This window comes from Triticum dicoccoides, chromosome 3B (genome assembly GCF_002162155.2).
Source record: "Triticum dicoccoides isolate Atlit2015 ecotype Zavitan chromosome 3B, WEW_v2.0, whole genome shotgun sequence".
NCBI classification, from domain to species: Eukaryota; Viridiplantae; Streptophyta; class Magnoliopsida; order Poales; family Poaceae; genus Triticum; species Triticum dicoccoides.
In genome coordinates this window covers 421552473-421559463 of record NC_041385.1, presented here as the reverse complement: position 1 = coordinate 421559463, position 6991 = coordinate 421552473, and the positions used below count along the sequence as shown (strand labels likewise).

The 6991-nt window shown below is 41.6% G+C and overlaps 1 long non-coding RNA gene across 2 annotated transcripts; it reads right to left on the bottom strand.

The window, feature by feature from the left end:
• Positions 1-481: 481 nt before the first annotated feature.
• LOC119276283 lies at positions 482-2379 on the bottom strand. Of its 2 annotated transcripts, XR_005136516.1 has the most exons (3): positions 1751-2379; positions 1317-1424; positions 482-852 (listed from the first exon to the last, which is right to left on the bottom strand). It is a non-coding gene; the product is annotated as an uncharacterized LOC119276283 (long non-coding RNA). The 2 variants fall into 2 exon arrangements; XR_005136515.1 differs by lacking the exon at positions 1317-1424.
• Positions 2380-6991: the final 4612 nt, after the last annotated feature.

Below are 6991 nucleotides of genomic sequence, written 5' to 3'. Positions count from 1 at the left end.
AACCTAACCCATGTTAGCAATCAAAGAGGAGAAAATTAATAGTCTTTGAACAAATTAGTGCGAGAGCAGTCGGGCTAGTGTACACTTTCTTTCTTGATGATTTTGAATGCATATCAAGCTATAAAAATCTCGTTGTGAAGGAAAAAACACAACCACACAACTTGTATAGGTGCAACTGCAACTGGTCTGATTGTATTATCTAGATGTTGTAGGAAATTCATGGCACGTAAAACATAAAACTGCATCAACATTACTATTATTGGCTTGTTGCCCTTGCAAGTATTTTTAGAGCATCACATGCAAATATAAAATTAAATCGGAGCAATAGGGGTTTTAAAAAGACTAAAAAAATCATATGTAGGACAACTGGCCGACAATTCATAATTTTCTGAATTGAGGCCCTTGATTCATGTTACCAACTAAACTACCAAAATACAATTTTATTTTGTGACATGTCAGTGGCACTTTGGTAACATTGAACTGCTAGCGAAGAATCATCTTAAGAAAAGTATGTGCCAAAAATGCAGAGCAATTCCGCTCACATGTACATACAGTTGTCACTTCAATTTGAAACATGGATAAAATTTCTTAACTTAGTGAACCGCATGACATCGAAATCAACCCAATCCTGTCGAAACATACATTAAGTTGTTAACTAAACAGAGTAGCTAAAGATCTAAAGGCGGGGAAGAGGAATACAGTTGGGTGCCAGCAACCGAGGAAAGGCTGCCACACACGTAAAAAGGTGGCGATGAGTGCCGGCGGCTAGTCAAGGCACTGGACTGTTGTATGTTGCTTGTACTTAGAATGTCCATGTATCGTTGAGAATTTGAAGGACACAAAGATGGATGGCTGCAAGAAGATTAAATTGCTTGTTGGACATGATAAAAAATATATGAGAGCCAAAAATACATTAAGCGATAGTAAGAAGTTGATAAATTGCACACTATCACAATTGCGGCAAGACAAAGATCATTTGCTCACAAAGAATAAAACTATTTAATCAGAATAGAAAAAATACAACAACACAAGTACTAATGTTAGAGGTGAATTAAAAAATAAAATGTCCGTCAATGCATGATACGAGGTCATGGCCAGCTCATATTAAATAGCACCGTTCAACATTGATCATGTTGAGTTGAAAAAAAAATGAAACCAACCCAAGGGCTAACCCTCGTTGGCTTTTCTTTATAGGAGAAACTCCGTGAGCACCACGCGTCCGTGCCGGGACTCGAACTCGGGTGGGCTGGCAGCAACCTCAGCTGCCCAGACAACGGGTCGACGCCCCGTCCTCATGTTGAGTTGAAAGAGATCACCTGAATATAAATCCTACGGTCCCATAGACCGTGTTTTGCAAAACATCATGATGCAGTGATATAATGGTTGAAATTCTAAAAGGGTAACTTCTTATTTTTTTCAGTATTCTGCAATAGAAGAAAAGAAACACTCGGTATGGCATAACGAAAAATTGCAATAGTAAAAATAATTCATATAGCTACAACTTGTAGGTGAACAGCTCTTAGAGAGCGAACATCCAACCCGAAGTCCTAAATTAGCATGTTGGTAGTTGCTACTCAGTTTACAAATAGGAAAAACCCAACCTAAATATCCAGGAATCATCACGTGATTCAGGCTATAGGTACTTATTTATTTTAAATAGATTTTTTTTCCACCATGGCTGACACATATTGAATATCTATCAAAGAAATAACAATGTGTATTGCAAAGACAAGAAAGCAGGAGGACATACCTATTTAATCAATTCAGGGGCTTCCCTTGACTCGAGATTAACCTTGGCACCGATTTGAATAGGACTTCAGTTTTGGGAGGGAAATGCTGTCAACAGAGGCCCTTATCTTGCAACGTGAAGATACAAATTTTCAGTTAGTTGCCTTTGATAGTAAAGTGGCAAGATCTAGCTAACTGTTTGAATGTATGTCATTCGTTGATATCAGAGAGATATTCATTAATAGATAGACACATTTATACAAAGGGGAATCAGGCAAGAGCAAGTACATGAATTACACTAATATGTACATAATTAACTACATCAGCATAGTTGGAATCAAACTCGAATAAGTAAGGATATCAAACTGATAAGCACAAAGAAATGATATAATGAAGCAGTCTTCCAAATAAATCCTCAAACAACTCCCTTAACCACCTAGCTCATGTGAAAATTTTGGATATACAAAACCACCTAGCTGATAACCTTTACCTGTCCAGATCATACATGACAAGAATAGCACATAATGAGCTCCACCTTTTCAAAAGATTGGTACCAGGGAATTCACAAATACTCATCCATTCAAAAGAAGTAAGGTTCAAATTAGTGGTTCGAGATCCATCAACCAGTGCAGGTAGGAGACATGAGTGTAGACGTACTGTTTAGGGGAGGATGGGAGTGGAAGCAGGGAGGCGTTCCACAAAAACTTGCCAGTAGCCATTCTGGAGTACCGTGGTGCGACCAAACATGGAGATGGGACCATAAACGTCTCTTGCGTCCACCAGATCTTTCACCGCCAGCCGCCGGCCGCAGCGGCCATGTGTAGGGTTCGCACGATGCAAACTGAGGGATGGTGTTGGTGTACCTTGCACAGCCAGTTGCCACGGTAGAAGTCACGAGGAGCTCGCCGGCCTTGCCGACGGAGAAGAACTCTTTCTCGAGGACCTCGGCATACTCGTCGTGCCCAGGGCACACCACTTGGGCCGGCGCTCGGCCACGCGGCGCATCTGCAGCATTCGGCGCTCGCGGAACACCTCGATGTCGTCCGGGCCAAGACGCTCGAGTGCGGTGATCTCCTCGACCGCCTTCGCGAACGACATGACCTGTTTCTCCAAGATCTGCCGTCGTTGGGACACATCGCGTCCGAAAAAGGAACTGGGGAAACAGATGGAGGAATGGATTCACCATGGTGCCGAGGGTCGCCGCTCGCATAGATCGGCCGAGGGGTCGCGGCGGCTGCGCTGCTCAAGCGAGCGAGAGGAGGGAAGGGGCGGCGCTGCTTCAGGCTCCTTCAGCGGCGGCGCTCTGCGGGACGGCTGTTTCGCCTAGGTCGCTCTGTGAGAGGGCGATAGTGGGCTGAAAAACGAAAAAGAGAGGGGCGAGCAAGGCGGAAAGATTGGGCCTTGGGACGTACGTGGCCCAATCAACGACAGGCCACAGTTTCGGCTTCCAGAAAAGCAGCCCTCCATGACAGCTGGCCCTGTTCGTGATTAGAGGTCGATCTGATGGACAGAAACGTCTTGATCGTGAAATTGGACCGGCCGAAAATTCAAATCGCTGTGAGGGCTCGCTTTAAGTACGGTTATACTGTCCTTAATGACAACTCATGTCTATAGTCAGGAAACTTAACCATCTTTGATTCACGAGCTAGTTAAGTAGAGGCATACTAGTGACACTATATTTGTCTATTTATTCACACATGTATTATGTTTTCGGGTAATACAATTTCAGCATGAATAATAAACATTTATCATGATATGAGGAAATAAATAATAACTTTATTATTGCCTCTAGGGCATATTTCCTTCAATTCCAACGCGTGGTGGAATGAAGAATTTTATCAAGAATCTACCTGGTGCCCAGACTGAGACCCCATTGGATCAAACCAAAACACGTAAATTGCTCGAAGCATCCCAGTCATTCCCTATTTGGCACTGCACGCGCCTATTACAGTGCATTTGCAAACGGGCGCTTGCAGCTGTCCAAACTGGGCCGACCCATTCTTTTTTCCTTCCTGTTCTTCTTTGTTTTCAAACGGTCAAAAAAGTGTTCGAACTTGTAACCCTTTCGTTCCAAGCATTAGGTTCAAGCCACCAGGCTATCCACCCACTAGTGTTAATATAGTTCATTTTTTCTATTTTTATTTTGTTCTTCAGCTCGGTTTTATTCTTTTTCTTTTTTTCTCATCTTTTTTTCTTTATTGCGCGGTTTTTCTAAATTCGTGAAGTTTTCTTTAAATTTGTGAACTTTTTTCGCAAATCGATGAACTTTTTTAAAATTCGATGAACTTTTTCAAATTCGATGATTTTTTTTTGAAATTCGATGAACAGTTTTTTAAAATTCTATGAACTTTTTTCAAATTAGATGAACTTTTTTCAAATTCGATATTTTTTTTAAAATTCGATGAACTTTTTTCAATAGATGAACTTTTCTCAAATTCACGAACTTTTTTCCGTTTTTCTGGACTTTTCCTTTCAATTCATGGATTATACGAATGCCTTTTCAAATTGTGGTTTCTTTATTCAAAGAATTTGTAAGGGGTATTAATTAATAGCATATATTTAATGTTTGTACTGTATGAAAGATTAAAGAGGTGTGTTTTCCTCCAGTAATCAGTAGACTGAGGCTGCTCCATTGGTTAACCCTTCTGGTCACTTACTTGGACGTGATGAGTTCGATTGTTGCTTCTCCCGAATTAACGTGGAATTCGTGCGGGCGCCAGCGCCGCGAACCGGCGCGTACAACGCTGTATAGGAGCTCCCAGCATCCCCCAATACTGGGGGGCTTCTGAAAACCAAACACAAGAGACTCTTATATGCGCCAGCCCATTAGGATTGATGTGAGTGGGGAGTGTATGCCAGTTGTAAATAACTCTTTATTAGTAGAGTGCCCGTGCGTTGTCACGGGCTCTTGAAATACTCCCTCCGTCCCAAAATTCTTGTCTTAGATTTGTCTAGATACGGATGTATCTAATACTAAAATGTGACTTGATACATTCGTATTTAGACAAATATAAGACAAGAATTTTGGGACGGAGGGAGTAGATTGCAAGAGTTATATGTTAAATTTCACATGTAGAAACGTAGGATTTGTCTCGATTTTCAGTGACTTTCGTGTGCCCAAATCGCCCCCCGTCTTTGTCAGCCACACCTAATAGAAGCAACATTAATGGCTATGCTGTTTTCGAGAACCTTCGCTTGAACAATCACAGGAGAATGTAGCACCTGGCAAAAACGTAATTGCACGAGAACTTACTACTGCCCCCACACACAAATTGGAAATCAAGGCAAGCAAAATGGGAGACTTAAAGTGCCGACGTAATATTTTGTACCTTTGAGAATCTCTCTGGTAACAAAGGCGAAAAGATGGAGATGTAGTCAGTTCATTGTTCGACTCATTAACAATAACAGTGATGGGTAAAAAGAGAGGTCACATATAGTCCCCATCTCTGTCTGATTTACCTGAACAAAGGCTACATAAGGAAATATACCAACCCAAAACCAATGTGCACCAGCTTCGTACAGAGTTTCTGAATGTGTTATTCCCTTTCTCAAGAATTTGCAATCAAAACCCAAAACCAATAGGCAAATATTTCTCATTATATTCTTGGGGGCAAAAACTTCTACAAATTTATTGCAAAACTGATGCATGATAGTACAATGCTCAAAATTTAAATGATTGAGACGCACAATAGAGGTGGCTAATACCATGAAAACAACAAATATGTGTTATTCCCTTTCTCAAAAAAATGCAGCTCCCTTGAGAGAAAAAACTCTGAAGTATATGAAACTGCATATGTATTCTAGCTAAATGTCCACTGAAGAATATATTCCTGTATGCCATGAAAGCAATTGTTTTCTCTAGATGCACTGTGTCCGCTACCAATGAAACATTATCTATCCTGCACATACGCCACATGTATATCAATGGAGTACAAAGCCTCTAAAAGACTAAAAGCACAAAAGAAAATTGAAATGCAAGAGTAGTTACCACCATTGTTTTTAAGGCGTCCCGCCTTGGACGCTTAGGCGATAAGGCACCCCCAGCGCCTTACGAATATGCCCGCCTTAGGCGCTTAGGCGTTTCCTAGGCGATAAGGCGTCCCCCAGCGCCTTAGGTCGCCTTACCGCCTTAAAAACAATGGTTACCACACACCATGCACGAACTAACTCCGGTTCGGCAAATAAGTACTCCCTCCGTTTCCTATTTCTTGTCATGGTTTTACTTTGAACGCAAAGCACGACAAGAATTATGAAACTGACGGAGTACTAAACATACATCCATCGATGAGGAAGAGTCATCCATGACCATGAGCAAGTGCTAACTCCACCACTCAACTGAATCTATTCCCCAGCACCATCTAAAAATACTATTGTCGAGATGAGTACCAAGTCCAAAACTGAGTTACATAAACAAATAATGAAAAAAAACATAACTTTGTACAGACAATTGCAGTGTGAACTTTTCTGTTAAATGTGAAATATATCTAGGCCTTTCCAAATTAAATAACTATGCAGTTGGCATGGATCAGTAGAAAGTAGGGGACGAAGCCACAAAGGCCTGGCCCAGTTGATTTGCTCTTTAATGCTCCACCTCTCAAGAGGACTACATTATGAAATGTATGGAGTAGATGATATCCAGGATAAATAAGAAACATCTCATAATTAGTAAAAAATTATTGTGGCTGAGTTGCTCTATCCCTATCCTTGGCCTATGTCAATTACTGCTGTCGCCGTTGTTGCATCTACTGCTGATGTTGGTGCCCTCGGTGGCACCACTACGCCACGACAATCCGCGGATGCTTAGAGTCCTCGACGACCACCGCCGCTAGCTCATCCTGGTCTAACGACGGTCGGCCGGGGGCACGTGCCTACAACTTCCATCTCCCCCCTTCTTCCTTGAGGGGTTAATACACAACTGCCGAAGCAACATGACATCAAACTGGATAAGCCGTACTTGCAAGAGAGTATAACAGCAGATGGAGGAAGTACAGGAAAGAAGAACATGGAGAGTTGGTAGAGAGGTCATCAAACTGGAACCAACTTTGACATCAGTGGCCATGCATAGCAAGATGCACTATCGCAGCCCTTTGAAACACAGGAAATGGACAACTAAAACACAATATTAGTCAAAAAGAGTAAATTCTTGATTTCCAGCAATATAATGTATAACAAACATATAGCTTGCAAAAACGACTTACATTATGGAATGGGGGGAGTATTTTACTAATGCTGGGGTGTTGAAAAAGTTCAAAAAAAACTACAA